Source organism: Apium graveolens, chromosome 8 (genome assembly GCF_009905375.1).
Source record: "Apium graveolens cultivar Ventura chromosome 8, ASM990537v1, whole genome shotgun sequence".
In the NCBI taxonomy this organism is placed as follows: domain Eukaryota; kingdom Viridiplantae; phylum Streptophyta; class Magnoliopsida; order Apiales; family Apiaceae; genus Apium; species Apium graveolens.
This window is the reverse complement of record NC_133654.1, coordinates 257086458-257111443: the sequence shown is the minus strand read 5'-3', so window position 1 is coordinate 257111443 and position 24986 is coordinate 257086458.

Here is a 24986-nt window from a genome sequence, read left to right as displayed (position 1 = left end):
TATTAAATTAATTATACATATTTTTTTGTTAAATATATGATATCCAAGCTATTTAATTCTTCACAAAATATTTTTGAAAAATACATTATTTCATATTCTTATTGGTCGGATTTAAATTATTGTGTGTTCATTTAAAATTTCACCAAAATTTTAGGTAAGATTCACAAAAAAGTTCGGACACCCAACTTGTTTAGGACAGAACTTGGTGGATTTTGAGTATTACATTTTTTCATTCTTGATAAATTAGTAATTGTTGACAAACATCCCAAATTCATTCTAGTATTCATACACAAACAAAATATTTTATATATTATATATTTTATAAATAATAAGTAAACAATTGTATTAATTTTATATTTGAAATCCAAAATAATAGTGTGTTAGGTGTAGGTAATTGAGGCAAAATGTGAGGTATTAATTTATGTAAATGTGGATCCAAAATAGTAGGAAAAAATGTGTGCTTATATTTTGAAAATTTTGTAAATTTGTAATAAATCATATTATATATAAGTCAAAACAACATCTTCATTTCACTTTTGATGTCATCAATATAAATATCATTTTGTCAAGGAAATTTTAATTGACCATTATAAACTTATAGCATATTTAGTATTACTCATTTCACTTATCATACTGGTGTTAACAAATGAAAAGTATCATTTGGAATATTCAATTATTTGATTATAAACATTTTAAGGCTATTCTTTTGTAATATGGAAAACTATCTTCCCATTATTCAACATACATGCACATGCACATGGGCCTGAAAAAGAATAAAATGAAGCAAACAAGCTTTCTTGACACTTGAATTAAACTAGTTTATCTGATAAATTGGACTTAAGTTTGGAATAAAATAATATACCCAATTAACTTGCATCACCCACACTTGTCAATATAAAATTTTGATGTTTATCTAGGATATTATTTTATGAGTTATAATGTGCCCATTTCATGATTTTTAAATTTTAGTTTCTTATATATATAGCTTCAGCTTCTTATACAGACAAGAAAACTTTCTTTCATAATAACAAATTAAAATTTTAGAGTTTAATTCTCACAAAATTTTTGCAAGTTTTGTGATCTTTATAAAAAAATTGAAGTAGAAAAAAATTGTTAAAATCTCATTCAACTTGAATTTTCTTGTAAACAAGTTAGGTAGTGAAAAAATAAGATACTATTACACAAATATATTTATAGGATAATAACAGTACCTCCTTCACTATTCATCTATCTTCTTGTTTAGAGGCTTGAATAAAGCTCAAATATACATAGCAATATATGAACACAGACGGAGATACGTATTGTATTTTGACTACAATCAAGAGAAAATGTAGAGGATGTGTTCCTAAACTTTTAAATATTCCTCAAGAATTTAGAATTTTCTGTGTTACAAATTTCTAACTTTTTATATTGCTTATTTGAATAACTACATGCCATCCACAAGTGTCTTGCCACTTCTTTTTTCCAAATTTCCTTGTAAAGGTCTTCAACTTGTGTTTCGACATTAACTGTTATAGAACTAACGTGGTGCACCAACTGTTTGGAAAATCTATAAAGTGACCTTCTAAGGAAATTTTAAACAACAATCAATATACTAATGAACACCAAATAAAATTTTTACCAACTCCAAAGGGAATACTATCAAACAAGAACAAGGATACATAAGCACAACCCTCAGAAAAAACCAACTCATCTCTGGAAGTCAAATAACAAAAACCTTATTTGGTAATGCTAGTCCCACTAAGCATCAGAACTCCAGTGCAATCCTGGCGGTCAACAGTAGCACCAACCTTGCTTCCTTGCTGATCATTCAATAAAAAATGAGGAATTGGTTGAAAACATACAGTATTCTTATTTCATAATGAAGCAAGACCCTGTTCTAATGCAACTTTATATATGAAGCTGAGGTGTATGCATGCTCTTCAAAGAAAGTACCTGTCTCAATTGGATTGCGCATAGGGTTCTAGTAAACGATTAAAGGAGAAGGTCAGCATTCCTCGTTACCCCAACTATAAAGTTAGTTTAGTAAATTAAAATCTAAACACCAACATATTATAATTACACACTACTAATAGTATATGGTGTTTATATATAGGAAGATAATTGCACACGCCTCAAGTTTTTATCTCAAACAAAGACTACAAAAATATATAGAGTTTTCATGGTTTGCTTACCTAGGTCTTCTTTAATTTATGGAGCATTATCTTCATTGTTTTATGTAAACAATAATTAATAAATAATATAAACTGTGGAAAAAAAACAAAATTTATAACATTATATACAAAAATTATGGAATTTTTTTTAAGTTTTGGACTAGAATAAACAAAGTGATCAACATATATTTATCCAACCAGAGTTTGTTTCCTTTTATCATTCTGATTGGACACATCTTCTAAAATCCTGTCTTATTTAAATAAATAAAATTAAATACTGAAATCATTAATAATATTCATCTAATACACCTAGAATTTGATCACCATCTAAAAATGAAAGTCACCAATTATATGGAATGCCATATCATATAGCAATCCATCTACTTACATGTGCCCAACTCATGACTTTTGAGGAACCTGCATATATACCCCTCAAATGAATCATTACTTATATTATTCAAATAAGTAATCACTTATATTACTTATAAAATGGAAAAATCATATCCAAGTATCAGATCCGTGTATCAAATTGATAAAATTGAGAGTGATTAATTAAATTGAACTGACCTCCACTACTGAAACAGTTTTGGCCAGCATGGAGGACCATATGTCTTAATATTGTAGATGCTAAAGAGGACACTTTAACTTTGATTTATATAGAAACTATTGTGTTTGCTCTATGTGGAAAAGTGTTGGCAATAGAGGACCATAGATCTTAATATGCATAGGCTAATCTTAATAAGCATAGGCTAATGGTAATCACAACAATCAAACTTGATATATATAATAACAAATGTGCTAACGAGAACCTTCTGGAATTAGGTGTTTCTAGAATTGGTGTTATCTTGAACCTTCTAGAATTGGTTATTGGGCGGTTTAAAATAATTGGTCTTATCTTGAATCTTCTAGAATTGGTTAATGGGCCGTTTGAAATAAACTAAGACCAACTACAAAAAGGCACAAAATATTGAAATTGTTAATATTATTAATTAAATACATTTGTTTTGTCCCCCTAAAATTTGTGTTAACTTAAAAAATATCACAATTCGTATGAACTCATTTTTGTGAATATTAAATTAATTATACATATTTTTTGTTAAATATATGATATCCAAGCTATTTAATTCTTCACAAAATATTTTTGAAAAATACATCATTTCATATTCATATTGGTCGGATTTAAATTATTGTGTGTTCATTTAAAATTTCACCAAAATTTTAGGTAAGATTCACAAAAAAGTTTGGCCACCCAACTTGTTTAGGACACAACTTGGTGGATTTTGAGTATTACATTTTTTCATACTTGATAAATTAGTAATTGTTGACAAACATCCCAAATTCATTCTAGTATTCATACACAAACAAAATATTTTATATATTATATATTTTATAAATAATAAGTAAACAACTGTATTAATTTTATATTTTAAATCCAAAATAATAGTGTGTTATGTGTAGGTAATTGAGGCAAAATGTGAGGTATTAACTTATGTAAATGTGGATCCAAAATAGTACGAAAAAATGTGTGCGTACATTTTGAAAATTTTGTAAATTTTTGTAAAATCATATTATATATAAGTCAAAACAACATCTTCATTTCACTTTTGATGTCATCATTATAAATATCATTTTGTCAAGCAAATTTTAATTGACCATTATAAACTTATAGCATATTTAGTATTACTCATTTCACTTATCATACTGGTGTTAACAAATGAAAAGTATCATTTGGAATATTCATTTATTTGATTATAAACATTTTAAGGCTATACTTTTGTAATATGGAAAACTATCTTCCCATTATTCAACATACATGCACATGCATATGGGCCTCAAAAAGAATAAAATGAAGCAAACAGGCACTTCAATTAAACTAGTTTATCTGATAAATTGGACTTAAGTTTGGAATAAAATAATATACCCAATTAACTTTCATCACCCACACTTGTCAATATAAAATTTTGATGTTTATCTAGGATATTATTTTATGAGTTATAATGTGCCCATTTCATAATTTTTAAATTTTAGTTTCTTATATATATAGCTTCACCTTCTTATACAGACAACAAAACTTTCTTTCATAATAACAAATTAAAAATTTAGAGTTTAATTCTCACAAAATTTTTGCAAGTTTTGTGAACTTTATAAAAAAATTGAAGTAGAAAAAAACTGTTAAAATCTCATTCAATTTGAATTTTCTTGTAAACAAGTTAGGTAGTGAAAAAATAAGAAACTATTACACAAATATATTTATAGCAGAATAACAGTACCTCCTTCACTATTCATCTATCTTCTTGTTTAGAGGCTTGAATAAAGCTGAAATATACATAGCAATATATGAACACAGAGGTAGATAAGTATTGTATTTTGACTACAATCAAGAGAAAATGTAGAGGATGTGTTCCTAAACTTTTAAATATTCCTCAAGAATTTAGAATTTTCTCTGTTACAAATTTCTAACTTTTTATATTGCTTATTTGAATAACTACATGCCTTCCACAAGTGTCTTGCCACTTCTTTTTTCCAAATTTCCTTGTAAAGGTCTTCAACTTGTGTTTCGGCATTAACTGTTATAGAACTTAGGTGGTGCACCAACTGTTTGGAAAATCTATAAAGTGACGCGCTAAGGAAATTTTAAACAACAATCAATATACCAATGAACACCAAATAAAATTTATACCAACTCCAAAGGGAACACTATCAAACAAGAACAAGGATACATAAGCACAACCGTCCCCAAAAACCAACTCATCTCTGGAACTCAAATAACAAAAACCTTATTTGGTAATGCTAGTCCCACTAAGCATCAGAATTCCAGTGCAATCCTGGCAGTAGCACCAACCTTGGTTCTTTGCTGATCATTCAATAAAAAATGAGGAATTGGTTGAAAACATACAGTATTCTTATTTCATAATGAAGCAAGACCCTGTTCTAATGCAACTTTATATATGAAGCTGAGGTGTATGCATGCTCTTCAAAGAAAGTACCTGTCTCAATTGGATTGCGCATAGGGTTCTAGTAAACGATTAAAGGAGAAGGTCAGCATTCCTCGTTACCCCAACTATAAAGTTAGTTTAGTAAATTAAAATCTAAACACCAACATATTATAATTACACACTACTAATAGTATATGGTGTTTATATATAGGAAGATAATTGCACACGCCTCAAGTTTTTATCTCAAACAAAGACTACAAAAATATATAGAGTTTTCATGGTTTGCTTACCTAGGTCTTCTTTAATTTATGGAGCATTATCTTCATTGTTTTATGTAAACAATAATTAATAAATAATATAAACTGTGGAAAAAAAACAAAATTTATAACATTATATACAAAAATTATGGAATTTTTTTTAAGTTTTGGACTAGAATAAACAAAGTGATCAACATATATTTATCCAACCAGAGTTTGTTTCCTTTTATCATTCTGATTGGACACATCTTCTAAAATCCTGTCTTATTTAAATAAATAAAATTAAATACTGAAATCATTAATAATATTCATCTAATACACCTAGAATTTGATCACCATCTAAAAATGAAAGTCACCAATTATATGGAATGCCATATCATATAGCAATCCATCTACTTACATGTGCCCAACTCATGACTTTTGAGGAACCTGCATATATACCCCTCAAATGAATCATTACTTATATTATTCAAATAAGTAATCACTTATATTACTTATAAAATGGAAAAATCATATCCAAGTATCAGATCCGTGTATCAAATTGATAAAATTGAGAGTGATTAATTAAATTGAACTGACCTCCACTACTGAAACAGTTTTGGCCAGCATGGAGGACCATATGTCTTAATATTGTAGATGCTAAAGAGGACACTTTAACTTTGATTTATATAGAAACTATTGTGTTTGCTCTATGTGGAAAAGTGTTGGCAATAGAGGACCATAGATCTTAATATGCATAGGCTAATCTTAATAAGCATAGGCTAATGGTAATCACAACAATCAAACTTGATATATATAATAACAAATGTGCTAACGAGAACCTTCTGGAATTAGGTGTTTCTAGAATTGGTGTTATCTTGAACCTTCTAGAATTGGTTATTGGGCGGTTTAAAATAATTGGTCTTATCTTGAATCTTCTAGAATTGGTTAATGGGCCGTTTGAAATAAACTAAGACCAACTACAAAAAGGCACAAAATATTGAAATTGTTAATATTATTAATTAAATACATTTGTTTTGTCCCCCTAAAATTTGTGTTAACTTAAAAAATATCACAATTCGTATGAACTCATTTTTGTGAATATTAAATTAATTATACATATTTTTTGTTAAATATATGATATCCAAGCTATTTAATTCTTCACAAAATATTTTTGAAAAATACATCATTTCATATTCATATTGGTCGGATTTAAATTATTGTGTGTTCATTTAAAATTTCACCAAAATTTTAGGTAAGATTCACAAAAAAGTTTGGCCACCCAACTTGTTTAGGACACAACTTGGTGGATTTTGAGTATTACATTTTTTCATACTTGATAAATTAGTAATTGTTGACAAACATCCCAAATTCATTCTAGTATTCATACACAAACAAAATATTTTATATATTATATATTTTATAAATAATAAGTAAACAACTGTATTAATTTTATATTTTAAATCCAAAATAATAGTGTGTTATGTGTAGGTAATTGAGGCAAAATGTGAGGTATTAACTTATGTAAATGTGGATCCAAAATAGTACGAAAAAATGTGTGCGTACATTTTGAAAATTTTGTAAATTTTTGTAAAATCATATTATATATAAGTCAAAACAACATCTTCATTTCACTTTTGATGTCATCATTATAAATATCATTTTGTCAAGCAAATTTTAATTGACCATTATAAACTTATAGCATATTTAGTATTACTCATTTCACTTATCATACTGGTGTTAACAAATGAAAAGTATCATTTGGAATATTCATTTATTTGATTATAAACATTTTAAGGCTATACTTTTGTAATATGGAAAACTATCTTCCCATTATTCAACATACATGCACATGCATATGGGCCTCAAAAAGAATAAAATGAAGCAAACAGGCACTTCAATTAAACTAGTTTATCTGATAAATTGGACTTAAGTTTGGAATAAAATAATATACCCAATTAACTTTCATCACCCACACTTGTCAATATAAAATTTTGATGTTTATCTAGGATATTATTTTATGAGTTATAATGTGCCCATTTCATAATTTTTAAATTTTAGTTTCTTATATATATAGCTTCACCTTCTTATACAGACAACAAAACTTTCTTTCATAATAACAAATTAAAAATTTAGAGTTTAATTCTCACAAAATTTTTGCAAGTTTTGTGAACTTTATAAAAAAATTGAAGTAGAAAAAAACTGTTAAAATCTCATTCAATTTGAATTTTCTTGTAAACAAGTTAGGTAGTGAAAAAATAAGAAACTATTACACAAATATATTTATAGCAGAATAACAGTACCTCCTTCACTATTCATCTATCTTCTTGTTTAGAGGCTTGAATAAAGCTGAAATATACATAGCAATATATGAACACAGAGGTAGATAAGTATTGTATTTTGACTACAATCAAGAGAAAATGTAGAGGATGTGTTCCTAAACTTTTAAATATTCCTCAAGAATTTAGAATTTTCTCTGTTACAAATTTCTAACTTTTTATATTGCTTATTTGAATAACTACATGCCTTCCACAAGTGTCTTGCCACTTCTTTTTTCCAAATTTCCTTGTAAAGGTCTTCAACTTGTGTTTCGGCATTAACTGTTATAGAACTTAGGTGGTGCACCAACTGTTTGGAAAATCTATAAAGTGACGCGCTAAGGAAATTTTAAACAACAATCAATATACCAATGAACACCAAATAAAATTTATACCAACTCCAAAGGGAACACTATCAAACAAGAACAAGGATACATAAGCACAACCGTCCCCAAAAACCAACTCATCTCTGGAACTCAAATAACAAAAACCTTATTTGGTAATGCTAGTCCCACTAAGCATCAGAATTCCAGTGCAATCCTGGCAGTAGCACCAACCTTGGTTCTTTGCTGATCATTCAATAAAAAATGAGGAATTGGTTGAAAACATACAGTATTCTTATTTTATAATGAAGCAAGACCCTGTTCTAATGCAACTTTATATATGAAGCTGAGGTGTATGCATGCTCTTCAAAGAAAGTACCTGTCTCAATTGGATTGCGCATAGGGTTCTAGTAAACGATTAAAGGAGAAGGTCAGCATTCCTGGTTACCCCAACTATAAAGTTAGTTTAGTAAATTAAAATCTAAACACCAACATATTATAATTACACACTACTAATAGTATATGGTGTTTATATATAGGAAGATAATTGCACACGCCTCAAGTTTTTATCTCAAACAAAGACTACAAAAATATATAGAGTTTTCATGGTTTGCTTACCTAGGTCTTCTTTAATTTATGGAGCATTATCTTCATTGTTTTATGTAAACAATAATTAATAAATAATATAAACTGTGGAAAAAAAACAAAATTTATAACATTATATACAAAAATTATGGAATTTTTTTTAAGTTTTGGACTAGAATAAACAAAGTGATCAACATATATTTATCCAACCAGAGTTTGTTTCCTTTTATCATTCTGATTGGACACATCTTCTAAAATCCTGTCTTATTTAAATAAATAAAATTAAATACTGAAATCATTAATAATATTCATCTAATACACCTAGAATTTGATCACCATCTAAAAATGAAAGTCACCAATTATATGGAATGCCATATCATATAGCAATCCATCTACTTACATGTGCCCAACTCATGACTTTTGAGGAACCTGCATATATACCCCTCAAATGAATCATTACTTATATTATTCAAATAAGTAATCACTTATATTACTTATAAAATGGAAAAATCATATCCAAGTATCAGATCCGTGTATCAAATTGATAAAATTGAGAGTGATTAATTAAATTGAACTGACCTCCACTACTGAAACAGTTTTGGCCAGCATGGAGGACCATATGTCTTAATATTGTAGATGCTAAAGAGGACACTTTAACTTTGATTTATATAGAAACTATTGTGTTTGCTCTATGTGGAAAAGTGTTGGCAATAGAGGACCATAGATCTTAATATGCATAGGCTAATCTTAATAAGCATAGGCTAATGGTAATCACAACAATCAAACTTGATATATATAATAACAAATGTGCTAACGAGAACCTTCTGGAATTAGGTGTTTCTAGAATTGGTGTTATCTTGAACCTTCTAGAATTGGTTATTGGGCGGTTTAAAATAATTGGTCTTATCTTGAATCTTCTAGAATTGGTTAATGGGCCGTTTGAAATAAACTAAGACCAACTACAAAAAGGCACAAAATATTGAAATTGTTAATATTATTAATTAAATACATTTGTTTTGTCCCCCTAAAATTTGTGTTAACTTAAAAAATATCACAATTCGTATGAACTCATTTTTGTGAATATTAAATTAATTATACATATTTTTTGTTAAATATATGATATCCAAGCTATTTAATTCTTCACAAAATATTTTTGAAAAATACATCATTTCATATTCATATTGGTCGGATTTAAATTATTGTGTGTTCATTTAAAATTTCACCAAAATTTTAGGTAAGATTCACAAAAAAGTTTGGCCACCCAACTTGTTTAGGACACAACTTGGTGGATTTTGAGTATTACATTTTTTCATACTTGATAAATTAGTAATTGTTGACAAACATCCCAAATTCATTCTAGTATTCATACACAAACAAAATATTTTATATATTATATATTTTATAAATAATAAGTAAACAACTGTATTAATTTTATATTTTAAATCCAAAATAATAGTGTGTTATGTGTAGGTAATTGAGGCAAAATGTGAGGTATTAACTTATGTAAATGTGGATCCAAAATAGTACGAAAAAATGTGTGCGTACATTTTGAAAATTTTGTAAATTTTTGTAAAATCATATTATATATAAGTCAAAACAACATCTTCATTTCACTTTTGATGTCATCATTATAAATATCATTTTGTCAAGCAAATTTTAATTGACCATTATAAACTTATAGCATATTTAGTATTACTCATTTCACTTATCATACTGGTGTTAACAAATGAAAAGTATCATTTGGAATATTCATTTATTTGATTATAAACATTTTAAGGCTATACTTTTGTAATATGGAAAACTATCTTCCCATTATTCAACATACATGCACATGCATATGGGCCTCAAAAAGAATAAAATGAAGCAAACAGGCACTTCAATTAAACTAGTTTATCTGATAAATTGGACTTAAGTTTGGAATAAAATAATATACCCAATTAACTTTCATCACCCACACTTGTCAATATAAAATTTTGATGTTTATCTAGGATATTATTTTATGAGTTATAATGTGCCCATTTCATAATTTTTAAATTTTAGTTTCTTATATATATAGCTTCACCTTCTTATACAGACAACAAAACTTTCTTTCATAATAACAAATTAAAAATTTAGAGTTTAATTCTCACAAAATTTTTGCAAGTTTTGTGAACTTTATAAAAAAATTGAAGTAGAAAAAAACTGTTAAAATCTCATTCAATTTGAATTTTCTTGTAAACAAGTTAGGTAGTGAAAAAATAAGAAACTATTACACAAATATATTTATAGCAGAATAACAGTACCTCCTTCACTATTCATCTATCTTCTTGTTTAGAGGCTTGAATAAAGCTGAAATATACATAGCAATATATGAACACAGAGGTAGATAAGTATTGTATTTTGACTACAATCAAGAGAAAATGTAGAGGATGTGTTCCTAAACTTTTAAATATTCCTCAAGAATTTAGAATTTTCTCTGTTACAAATTTCTAACTTTTTATATTGCTTATTTGAATAACTACATGCCTTCCACAAGTGTCTTGCCACTTCTTTTTTCCAAATTTCCTTGTAAAGGTCTTCAACTTGTGTTTCGGCATTAACTGTTATAGAACTTAGGTGGTGCACCAACTGTTTGGAAAATCTATAAAGTGACGCGCTAAGGAAATTTTAAACAACAATCAATATACCAATGAACACCAAATAAAATTTATACCAACTCCAAAGGGAACACTATCAAACAAGAACAAGGATACATAAGCACAACCGTCCCCAAAAACCAACTCATCTCTGGAACTCAAATAACAAAAACCTTATTTGGTAATGCTAGTCCCACTAAGCATCAGAATTCCAGTGCAATCCTGGCAGTAGCACCAACCTTGGTTCTTTGCTGATCATTCAATAAAAAATGAGGAATTGGTTGAAAACATACAGTATTCTTATTTTATAATGAAGCAAGACCCTGTTCTAAAGCAACTTTATATATGAATCTGAGGTGTATGCATGCTCCTCACAGAGAGTACCTGTCTCAACTGGATTGCGCATAGGGTTCCAGTAAAGGATTGAAGGAGAAGGTCAGCATTCCTGGTTACCCCAACTATAAAGTTAGTTTCGTAAATTAAAATCTAAACACCAACATATTATAATTACACACTACTAATAGTATATGGTGTTTATATATATATGAAGATAATTGCACACCCTCAAGTTTTTATCTCAAACAAAGACTGTAAAAATACATAGAGTTTTCATGGTTTGCTTACCCGGGTCTTCTTTAATTTTATGGAGCATTATCTTGATTGTTTCCTGTAAACAATAATTAATAAATAACATTAACTGAGACAAGAAAACAAAATTGATAACATTATATACAAAAATTATGGAATTTTCTTTATGTTTTAGACTAGAATAAACATAGTGATCACCATATATTTATCCAACCAGAGTTTGTTTCCTTTTATCATTGTGATTGGACACATCTTCTAAAACTCTGTCTTATTTAAATAAATAAAATTAAATACTGAAATCATAAAAAATATTCATATAATACACCTAGAATTTGATCACGATCTAAAAATGAAAGTCACCAATTATATGGAATGCCATATCATATAGCAATCCATGGACTTACATGTGCCCAACTCATGACTTTTGAGGAACCTGCACATATACGTGAATCATTACTTATATTATTAAAATAAATCATCACTTATATTACTTATAAAAGGGAAATATCATATCCAAGTATCAGATCCGTGTATCAAATTGATTAAATTGAGAGTGAAGAATTAAATTGAACTGACCTCCACCAGTGAAACAGTTTTGGCCACCATCTAGGACCATATGTCTTAATATTGTAGATGCTAAAGAGGACACTTTAACTTTGATTTATATAGAAACTATTGTGTTTGCTCTACGTGGAAAAGTGTGGGCAATAGAGGACCATAGATCTTAATATGCATAGGCTAATCTTAATATGCATAGGCTAATGGTAATCACAACAATCAAACTTGATATATATAATAACAAATGTGCTAACTAGAACCTTCTGGAATTGGTGTTTCTAGAATTGGTGTTATCTTGAACCTTCTAGAATTGGTTATTGGGCGGTTTAAAATAATTGGTCTTATCTTGAATCTTCTAGAATTGGTTAATGGGCCGTTTGAAATAAACTAAGACCAACTAGAAAAAGGCCCAAAATATTGAAATTGGTAATATTATTAATTAAATACATATGTTTTGTCTGCCTAAAATTTGTGTTAACTTAAAAAATAACAGAATTTGTATCAACTCATTTTTGTGAATATTAAATTAATTATACATAATTTTTTGTTAAATATATGATATCTAAGCTATTTAATTCTTCACCAAATATTTTTGAAAAATACATCATTTCATATTCATATTGGTCGGTTTTAAATTATTGTGTGTTCATTTAAAATTTCACCAAAATTTAAGGTAACATTCAGAAAAAAATTTGGCCACCCAACTTGTTTTGGACAAAACTTGGTGGATTTTGAGTATTACATTTTTTCAAACTTCATAAATTAGTAATTGTTGACAAACAACCAAAAATATTTTATATATTATATATTTTATAAATAATAAGTAAGCAACTGTATTAATTTTATATTTTAAATCCAAAATAATAGTGTGTTATGTGTAGGTAATTGAGGCAAAATGTGAGGTATTAACTTATGTAAATGTAGATCCAAAATAGTAGGAAAAAATGTGTGGGTACATTTTGAAAATTTTGTAAATTTGTGAAAAATCATATTATATATAAGTCAAAACAACATCTTCATTTCACTTTTGATGTCATCAATATAAATATCATTTTGTCAAGTAAATTTTAATTGACCATTATAAACTTGTAGCATATTTAGTATTACTCATTTCACTTATCATACTAGTGTTAACAAATTAAAAGTATCATTTGGAATATTCATTTATTTGATTATAAACATTTTAAGTCTATACTTTTGTAATATGGAAAACTATCTTCCCATTATTCAACATACATGCACATGGGCCTGAAAAAAAATAAAATGAAGCAAACATCTGATTATTGAGCTTTCTTGGCACTTCAATTAAACTAGTTTATGTGATAAATTGGACTTAAGTTTGGAATAAAATAATATACCCAATTAACTTGCATCACCCACACTTGTCAAAATAAAATTTTGATGTTTATCTACGATATTATTTTATGAGTTATAATATGCCCATTTCATGATTTTTAAATTTTAGTTTCTTATATATATAGCTTCAGCTTCTTATACAAACAAGAAAACTTTCTTTCATAATAACAAATTAAAATTTTAGAGTTTAATTCTCACAAAATATTTGAAAGTTTTGTGAACTTTATAAAAAAATTGAAGTTGAAAAAAACTGTTAAAATCTCATTCAATTTGAATTTTCTTGTAAACAAGCTAGGTAGTGAAATAATAAGAAACTATTACACAAATATATTCATAGGAGAATAATAGTACCTCCTTCACTATTCATCTATCTTCTTGTTTAGGGGCTTGAATAAAGCTCAAATATACATAGCAATAAGTCTATATATGAACACAAAGGGAGATAAGTATTGTATTTTGACTACAATCAAGAGAAAATGTAGAGGATGTGTTCCTTATAAACTAATAGAATATTTAGTATTACTCATTTCACTTATCATACTGGTGTTAACAAATGAAAAGTATCATTTAGAATATTCATTTATTTGATTATAGACATTTTAAGGCTATACTTTTGTAATATGGAAAACTATCTTCCCATTATTCAACATACATGCACATGCACATGGGCCTGACAAAAAATAAAATGAAGCAAACAAGCTTTCTTGGCACTTCAATTAAACTAGTTTATCTGATAAATTGGACTTAAGTTTGGAATAAAATAATATACCCAATTAACTTGCATCACCCACACTTGTCAATATAAAATTTTGATGTTTATCTAGGATATTATTTTATGAGTTATAATGTGCCCATTTCATGATTTTTAAATTTTAGTTTCTTATATATATAGCTTCAGCTTCTTATACAGACAAGAAAACTTTCTTTCATAATAACAAATTAAAATTTTAGAGTTTAATTCTCACAAAATTTTTGCAAGTTTTGTGAACTTTATAAAAAAATTAAAGTAGAAAAAAACTGTTAAAATCTCATTCAATTTGAATTTTCTTGTAAACAAGTTAGGTAGTGAAATAATAAGAAACTATTCATCTATCTTCTTGTTTTGAGGCTTCAATAAAGCTGAAATATACATAGCAATATATGAACACAGACGGAGATAAGTATTGTATTTTGACTACAATCAAGAGAAAATGTAGAGGATGTGTTCCTAAACTTTTAAATATTCCTTAAGAATTTAGAATTTTCTCTGTTACAAATTTCTAACTTTTTATATTGCTTATTTGAATAACTACATGCCATCCATAAGTGTCTTGCCACTTCTTTTTTCCAAATTTCCTTGTAAAGGTCTTCAACTTGTGTTTCACCATTAACTGTTATAGAACTTAGGTGGTGCACCAACTGTTTGGAAAATATATAAAGTGACGCGCTAAGGAAATTTTAAACAACAATCAATATACCAATGAACACCAAATAAAATTTTTACCAACTTTAAAGGGAACACTATCAAACAAGAACAAGGATACATAAGCACAACCGTCCGGAAAAACCAACTCATCTCTGGAACTCAAATAACAAAAACCTTATTTGGTAATGCTAGTCCCACTAAGCATCAGAACTCCAGTGCAATCCTGGCGGTCAACAGTAGCACCAACCTTGCTTCCTTGATGATCATTCAATAAAAAATGAGGAATTGGTTGAAAACATACAGTATTCTTATTTGATAATGAAGCAAGACCCTGTTCTAATGCAACTTTATATATGAAGCTGAGGTGTATGCATGCTCTTCAAAGAAAGTTCCTGTCTCAACTCGATTGCCCATAGGGTTCCAGTAAAGGATTAAAGGAGAAGGTCAGCATTCCTGGTTACCCCAACTATAAAGTTAGTTTTGTATATTAAAATCTAAACACCAACTTATTATAATTACACACTACTAATAGTATATGGTGTTTATATATATGAAGATAATTGCACACGCCTCAAGTGCATGGTTTGCTTACCCGGGTCTTCTTTTATTTTATGGAGCATTATCTTCATTGTTTCTTGTAAACAATAATTAATAAATAACTTAAACTGAGGCAAGAAAACAAAATTGATAACATTATATACAAAATTATGGAATTTTCTTTAAGTTTTAGACTAGAATAAATATAGTGATCAACATATATTTATCCAACCAGAGTTTGTTTCCTTTTATCATTGTGATTGGACACATCTTCTAAAACCCTGTGTTATTTAAATAAATAAAATTAAATACTGAAATCATAAAAAATATTCATCTAATACACCTAGAATTTGATCACCATCTAAAAATGAAAGTCACCAATTATATGGAATGCCATATCATATAGCAATCCATGGACTTACATGTGCCCAACTCATGACTTTCGAGGAACCTGCACATATACGTGAATCATTACTTATATTATTAAAATAAATCATCACTTATATTACTTATAAAATGGAAATATCATATCCAAGTATGAGATCAGTGTATCAAATTGATAAAATTGAGAGTGAAGAATTAAATTGAACTGACCTCCACCAGTGAAACAGTTTTGGCCACCATCTAGGACCATATGTCTTAATATTGTAGATGCTAAAGAGGACAATTTAACTTTGATTTATATAGAAACGATTGTGTTTGCTCTATGTGGAAAAGTGTGGGCAATAGAGGACCATAGATCTTAATATGCATAGGCTAATCTTAATATGCATAGGCTAATGGTAATCACAACAATCAAACTTGATATATATAATAACAAATGTGCTAACTAGAACCTTCTGGAATTGGTGTTTCTAGAATTGGTGTTATCTTGAACCTTCTAGAATTGGTTATTGGGTCGTTTAAAATAATTGGTCTTATCTTGAATCTTCTAGAATTGGTTAATGGGTCGTTTGAAATGAACTAAGACCAATTAGAAAAAGGCCCAAAATATTGAAATTGGTAATATTATTAATAAAATACATATGTTTTGTCCGCCTAAAATTTGTGTTAACTTAAAAAATAACAGAATTTGTATGAACTCATTTTTGTGAATATTAAATTATTTATACATAATTTTTTGTTAAATATATGATATCCAAGCTATTTAATTCTTCACAAAATATTTTTGAAAAATACATCATTTCATATTCATATTGGTCGGTTTTAAATTATTGTGTGTTCATTTAAAATTTCACCAAAATTTTAGGTAACATTCAGAAAAAAGTTTGGCCACCCAACTTGTTTAGGATAGAACTTGGTGGATTTTAAGCATTACATTTTTTCAAACTTGATAAATTAGTAATTATTGACAAACATCCCAAATTCATTCTAGTATTCATACACAAACAAAATATTTTATATATTATATATTTTATAAATAATAAGTAAACAACTGTATTAATTTTATATTTTAAATCCAAAATAATAGTATGTTATGTGTAGTTAATTGAGGCAAAATGTGAGGTATTAACTTATGTAAATGTGGATCCAAAATAGTAGGAAAAAATGAGTGCGTACATTTTGAAAATTTTTTAAATTTGTGAAAAATCATATTATATATAAGTCAAAATAACATCTTCATTTCACTTTTGATGTCATCAATATAAATATCATTTTGTCAAGTAAATTTTAATTGACCATTATAAACTTATAGCATATTTAGTATTACTCATTTCTCTTATCATACTAGTGTTAACAAATGAAAAATATCATTTGGAATATTCATTTATTTGATTATAAACATTTTAAGTCTATACTTTTGTAATATGGAAAACTATCTTCCCATTATTCAACATACATGCACATGGGCCTGAAAAAAATAAAAATGAAGCAAACATCTGATTATTGAGCTTTCTTGGCACTTCAATTAAACTAGTTTATGTGATAAATTAGACTTAAGTTTGGAATAAAATAATATACCCAATTAACTTGCATCACCCACACTTGTCAATATAAAATTTTGATATTTATCTAGGATATTATTTTATGAGTTATAATGTGCCCATTTCATGATTTTTAAATTTTAGTTTCTTATATATATAGCTTCAGCTTCTTATACAGACAAGAAAACTTTCTTTCATAATAACAAATTAAAATTTTAGAGTTTAATTCTCACTAAATTTTTGAAAGTTTTGTGAACTTTAAAAAAAATTGAAGTAGAAAAAAACAGTTAAAATCTCATTCAATTTGAATTTTCTTGTAAACAAGCTAGGTAGTGAAATAATAAGAAACTATTACACAAATATATTCATAGGAGAATAATAGTACCTCATTCACTATTCATCTATCTTCTTATTTAGAGGCTTGAATAAAGCTCAAATATACATAGCAATAAGTCTATATATGAACACAGACCGAGATAAGTATTGTATTTTGACTACAATCAAGAGAAAATGTAGAGGATGTGTTCCTAAACTTTTTTCCATGCCATCCACAAGTGTCTTGCCACTTCTTTTTTCCAAATTTCCTTGTAAAGGTTTTCAACTTGTCTTCCGGCGTTAACTGTTATAGAACTTAGGTGGTGCACCAACTGTTTGAAAAATACCAACTCCAAATGGAACACTATCAAACAAGAACAAGGATACATAAGCACAACGGTCGGAAAAACCAACTCATCTCTTGAACTCAAATAACAAAAACCTTATTTGGTAATGCTAGTCCCACTAAGCATCAGAACTCCGGTGCAATCCTGGCGGTCAACAGTAGCACCAACCTTGCTTCCATGCTGATCATTCAATAAAAAATGAGGAATTGGTTGAAAACATACAGTATTCTTATTTCATAATGAAGCAAGACCCTGTTCTAATGCAAATTTATATATGAAGCAGAGGTGTATGCATGCTCTTCAAAGAAAGTACCTGTCTCAACTGGATTGCGCATAGGGTTCCAGTAAAGGATTAAAGGAGAAGGTCAGCATTCCTGGTTACCCCAACTATAAAGTTATTTTCCTAAATTAAAATCTAAACACCAACATATTATAATTACACACTACTAATAGTATATGGTGTTTATATATATGAAGATAATTGCACAGGCCTCAAGTTTTTATCTCAAATAAAGATGTGTTTTTATCTCAAATAAAGACTGCAAAAATACATAGAGTTTTCATGTTTTGCTTACTCAGGTCTTCTTTAATTTTATGGAGCATTATCTTCATTGTTTCCTGTAAACAATAATTTAATAAATAACATAAACTGAGGCAAGAAAACAAAATTGATAACATTATATACAAAAATTATGGAATTTTCATTAAGGTTTAGACTAGAATAAACATAGTGATCAACATATATTTATCCAACCAGAGTTTGTTTCCTTTTATCATTGTGATTGGACACATCTTCTAAAACCCTGTCTTATTTAAATAAATAAAATTAAATACTGAAATCATAAAAAATATTCATCTAAAACACCTAGAATTTGATCACCATCTAAAAATGAAAGTCACCAATTATATGGAATGCCATATCATATAGGAATCCATCTACTTACATGTGCCCAACTCATGACTTTTGAGGAACCTGCATATATACCCCTAAAATGAATCATTACTTATATTATTAAAATAAATCATCACTTATATTACTTATAAAATGGAAATACCATATCCAAGTGTCAGATCGGTGTATCAAATTGATAACCAGTTTTGGCCATCATCGAGGACCATATGTCTTATAATTGTAGATGCTAAAGAGGACACTTTAATTTTGATTTATATAGAAACTATTGTGTTTGCTCTGTGTGGAAAAGTGTTGGCAATAGAGGACCATAGATCTTAATATGCATAGGCTAATCTTAATATGCATAGGCTAATGGTAATCACAACAACCAAACTTCATATATATAATAACAAATGTGCTAACTAGAACCTTCTGGAATTGGTGTTATCTTGAACCTTCTAGAATTGGTTTTTGGGCCGTTTAAAATAATTGGTCTTATCTTGAGCCTTATAGAATTTATAGAATTGGTTAATGGGCCGTTTGAAATAAACTAAGACCAACTAGAAAAAGGGCCAAAATATTGAAATTGGTAATATTATTAATTAAATACATATCTTTTGTCCGCCTAAAATTTGTGTTAACTTAGAATTTGTATGAACTCATTTTTGTGAATATTAAATTAATTATACATATTTTTTTGTTAAATATATGATATCCAAGCTATTTAATTCTTCAAAAAATATTTTTGGAAAATACATCATTTCATATTCATATTGGTCCGTTTTAAATTATTGTGTGTTCATTTAAAATTTCACCAAAAGTTTAGGTAAAGATTCACAAAAAAGTTTGGCGACCCAACTTGTTTAGGACATAACTTGGGGGATTTTGTGTATTACATTTTTTCATAGTTGATAAATTAGTAATTGTTGACAAACATCCCAAATTCATTGTAGTATTCATAAATAATAATTGTTGACAAACTATTTTATATATTATATATTTTATAAATAATAAGTAAACAACTTTATTAATTTTATATTTTAAATCCAAAATAATAGTGTGTTATGTGTAGGTAATTGAGGCAAAATATGAGGCATTAACTTATGTAAATGTGGATCCAAAATAGTAGGAAAAAATGTGTGCGTACATTTTGAAAATTTTGTAAATTTATGAAAAATCATATTATATATAAGTCAAAACAACATCTTCATTTCACTTTTGATGTCATCAATATAAATATCATTTTGTCATGTAAATTTTAATTGACCTTTATAAATTTATAGCATATTTAGTATTACTCATTTCACTTATCATACTTGTGTTAACAAATGAAAAGTATCATTTGGAATATTCATTTATTTGATTATAAACATTTTAAGGCTATACTTTTGTAATATGGAAAACTATCTTCCCATTATTCAACATACATGCACATGCACATTGGCCTAAAAAAAATAAAATGAAGCAAACATCTGATTATTGAGCTTTCTTGGCACTTCAATTAAATTAGTTTATCTAATAAATTGGACTTAAGTTTTGAATACAATAATATACCCAATTAACTTGCATCACCCACACTTGTCAATATAAAATTTTGATGTTTAGCTAGGATATTATTTTATGAGTTATAATGTGCCCATTTCATGATTTTAAATTTTAGTTTCTTATATATATAGCTTCAGCTTCTTATACAGACAAGAAAACTTTCCTTTATAATAAAAAATTAAAATTTTAGAGTTTAATTCTCACAAAATTTTTGCAAGTTTTGTGAACTTTATAAAAAAATTGAAGTAGAAAAAAACTATTAAAATCTCATTCAATTTGAATTTTCTTGTAAACAAGTTAGGTAGTGAAAAAATAAGAAACTATTACACAAATATATTTATAGGAGAATGACAGTACCTCCTTCACTATTCATCTATCTTCTTGTTTAGAGGCTTGAATAAAGCTCAATTATACATAGCAATAAGTCTATATATGAAGACAAAGGGAGATAAGTATGGTATTTTGACTACAATCAAGAGAAAATGTAGAGGATGTGTTCCTAAACTTTTAAATATTCCTCAATAATTTAGAATTTTCTCTGTTACAAATTTCTAACTTTTTATATTGCTTATTTGAATAACTACATGCCATCCACAAGTGTCTTGCCACTTCTTTATTCCAAATTTCCTTGTAAAGGTCTTCAACTTGTCTTCCGGCGTAAACTTGAAATTAGATGGCTCGATAGATAATATTATATTCTAACTGTCAAGGAAAATTGGGACAGTCTCTTATGCAAATGGGACAGTCCCTTTACAAATGAGATATTGAATGGGACAGTCTCAATTAACTGCAGAATGTAAATAACAGTAATTAAAATGCAGAATGCTGAAAACTGAAAAGTAAAATCACCAGAAGTTTTCATTTGGTTCGGCCCCTACACCTAGTCTATGGCCTACATCCAAGTCCACATGCCAACTAGCATAGAGAATGTATTATATCCACTTAATACAAAGTACTTACAAATTTTCCTTGATTACAAACTTTGCCCACTTGAAAGAAACCTTTCCCTAGCACACAGCTACCTAGCACAAAGCTACTTGGCCTTCCTCTTGTAATCAAACTCCCACAACCCGGGATAAGTGATATAATACACCTTTCAGATACAAGAATATAATATGAAAGTTTACAACTCAACTAGGCTTCTTGTTTTCTGGATATGTATCTCTGGTATAGAACAAGAAAGTGTTATCAGATGATGAAAGATTGACGTGAAAGCATTAACCACAAATCTGAAATAATGAGTTGTATTTATAGGCAAAGTTCTAACAGAATTAGTTTCAAACAAAAGATAAGATAGAATTTGAAGATAAGTTTGTTTGAAAATATTTGAATGAAACTTTGAAACTAATCTGTTAGTAATTTGAAAAAGGATAAATCAAGTAAAGATTAGGCTTGAGAGATTTAAACTTGATTTATAAGATAGGGTTTGTTTGAGATAAGTTAGAAAGATATTTATCCAGTCAAACAAGATACATAAAAACCCTACCTGCACTCCTAGAAAAAACTGCATTGATAATCTCGGATATAGTATTGCGTTCATTCATTTGTTTCTGCATTTTGTTGTTGAAGAATCTTATCATCATAAAACCGAACAACTAACATTCTCCCCCTTTTATGATGATGACAAAGAAAGCATAAATGCTCCCCCTATCAAAAACACTAAAGGCCTGTAAACCAGAGTTAGATACAACAGAATATATCGCAGTTTATAATATATGCAATCAATATGAGAATGAGACAACTAAAGAATGAATGAGATACTAGATCAATGTGCATAAAAGAGACAGTATAAAACATTATATCATAACAACCCATCCATAAACCAAGATGTCCAGTTGTTATCTAATCATATAAACGAAACCCGAATATATCAGTCTCAATCACATAAAACACACACAAAACCAACAAAACCATCCATCAAAAACTAAGTTCAAACACCAACACACCCAGCATAAACATAGTCTGAAAACCAAATCTGAAAAACCAACTGAAATAACGTCTTAAAAACATCATAAAATTTCTCCACCTTCATCATAAAAGGGTCCTCAATTGGAATCGTCATCAACGTTAACTGGAGCTTTGCCCTTGCCTGAACCAGAAGCCTTGTTCTGGGATGAAGGAAACACCGGAGCTGAGCCATACCCTGAAAAGAGCTTGGCAAAAGCATCTTGAGCTGGTGCCTTTCCGTCCTGTTCACGAAGCCAGTCAAATATCTTTGCTTTGTATTCTTCTCTGGTCATGCCAAAAATTGAAGGTGGAGGGATGGCAAGAAGTGGCAGTAGAGCAGTGATTTCTTCTAAAGTGCAATCTCCAATCCAGTCTCATTTCTTGTGCTAGTACATCTTGCTCTTATCTTGCATGGCTGACAACTGCTGAGACACAAACTTAGTCTCGGACCCAAGCTTGAAAAATAACTTAACAAACTCCTTTTCCCATGCCTTAGTAGAGGAAACCATTCCTTCTTGTAGAGTCCCAAACTCAAAGTCTATTGTCTTAGCCAACTTAACATCAAAAGCATGCAACACGGAAAGTTTTGCATTGATAGCATCCAAAGATGAACAAACATTCTTCCTAAACATCTCAAAAGAAGCATTTAAAATACTGACTTCAGAAGTCAGTGACCCGAGAGTTTTGACAGAAGCAAAATGTTGATTAATTGATGCTAAAGCAGCAGAATTTTCTTCTAACTTGGCAAACAAGGAATTGAGAAAAGTATTGGTGTTTTGGTCATTTGGGTCTGAGGCATAATTGGGGGATTTGGGCAAACCACCAAAAGAACGGTGGGCATCATCAAAGAACAAATTATTTGACTCAGATACTACGAGACCATTCGCAGTCAAAACAGACAAGTAAAAAACAACATTCAATTTTTCTGACTTAGTAGACTCAAAAGGAACACGAAAATACTGAAAAATCTTTGTCAATAAAGGAGGGTATCGAAGATGTATTGATTCATGTTTAGCACAATGATTCATGTTGGAAATTATCAAAGAAGCCAAATTACAAGGGGTTTTCTTAACAAACACAGACAAAAGAATAGAATCCTGAAATGTGACTCTATCACGACCAGATTTATGAGGCAGAACATTCGAGTGAAACAATTTAAACAATAATAAACACATAGGAGTTAAATCAGTTACCAATGGTTTGAAAGACACAGAAACAAAGTTGTCACCGAGAATAGCTTTGAGTTGTTCTTCATACTGAAATCCAGGATTCTCGTCAAAGGCTTGATGAGTAGTAAACGGGCAGGGGCCTTGATCAGATACTCCTGTGAGCCGGGCCAACAAATCTGCCTTAAAGAAAACTGGACTTCCTTTCACCGAAGAGAACATAATATTGTCAGACAAAATCGAAAAATTCGCATAGAACTCCTTCAATAAATCTGGATAGATCACATCTGAAGGCGACAACAATCCAGCACACACAACGGCTTCAAACAACGCTGATACACCGATCTTAGTAAGATGATCAAAATCACACAATCTCTCTTTCAAAATAGACTTGTGCCACGCCTTGGTAGTGTTTTCCTTTGCATGACGTTCGAAAGAATCAGGAGATGTTTTGCTTGATGCTTCGGAAACAACTACAGCAACACGACGACACTCCAAACTAGACGGACCAGTGGTCAGGGTTTGGTTAGCGGTGGATCTCGAACGGTGGGCCATGAAAGAAGGAAGATTTTAGGGTTAAGAGAGAAAAGGATAGGATTTTGAGAGAATGAGAGGGTAGAATGAGAAAAGAAAATGAAAAGATTAAGAGAGAGAGAGTTTAAAGAGAAGTAGGAACTGAAGAGTTAGATATAGAAGAGGAAGTGAACAGGTGCATCATTTTGAATAATGCAAACTCTTTGATTCTTTCATCAAAATGACGATCTCATCTCCTTGAGGCTTGCTTCAATCTATAAATAGGTCGAAGCAACTTACAAACCATCTTAGAAAACTTTGGATCAACAAAACCCTCACGTTGTATTATGTAAATATCCTCTTCAAGGCCCCTATTTAAAAAAGTAGTTTTGATATCCATTTGCCAAATCTCATAGTCGGAATAAGAAGCTATTGCTAGCAAAATCTTGATGGACTTGACCATAGAAACTGGTGAAAAAGTCTCATCATAGTCTATACCATGTATTTGTTTGAAACTTTTTTCCACTAGTTGCGCCTTATAGGTCTGCACTTTACCATCCATGTCAGTTTTCTTCTTGAAAACCCACTCGCACCCTATACTTTTTACCCCTTTATTTTGGTACATGGATTCCATCTCGGATTTCATGGCCTCTAGCCATCTCTCGGAGTCTGGGCTGTTCATAGATTCTTGGTAGGTAAGAGGATCACCATTGTCTATTAGCATCA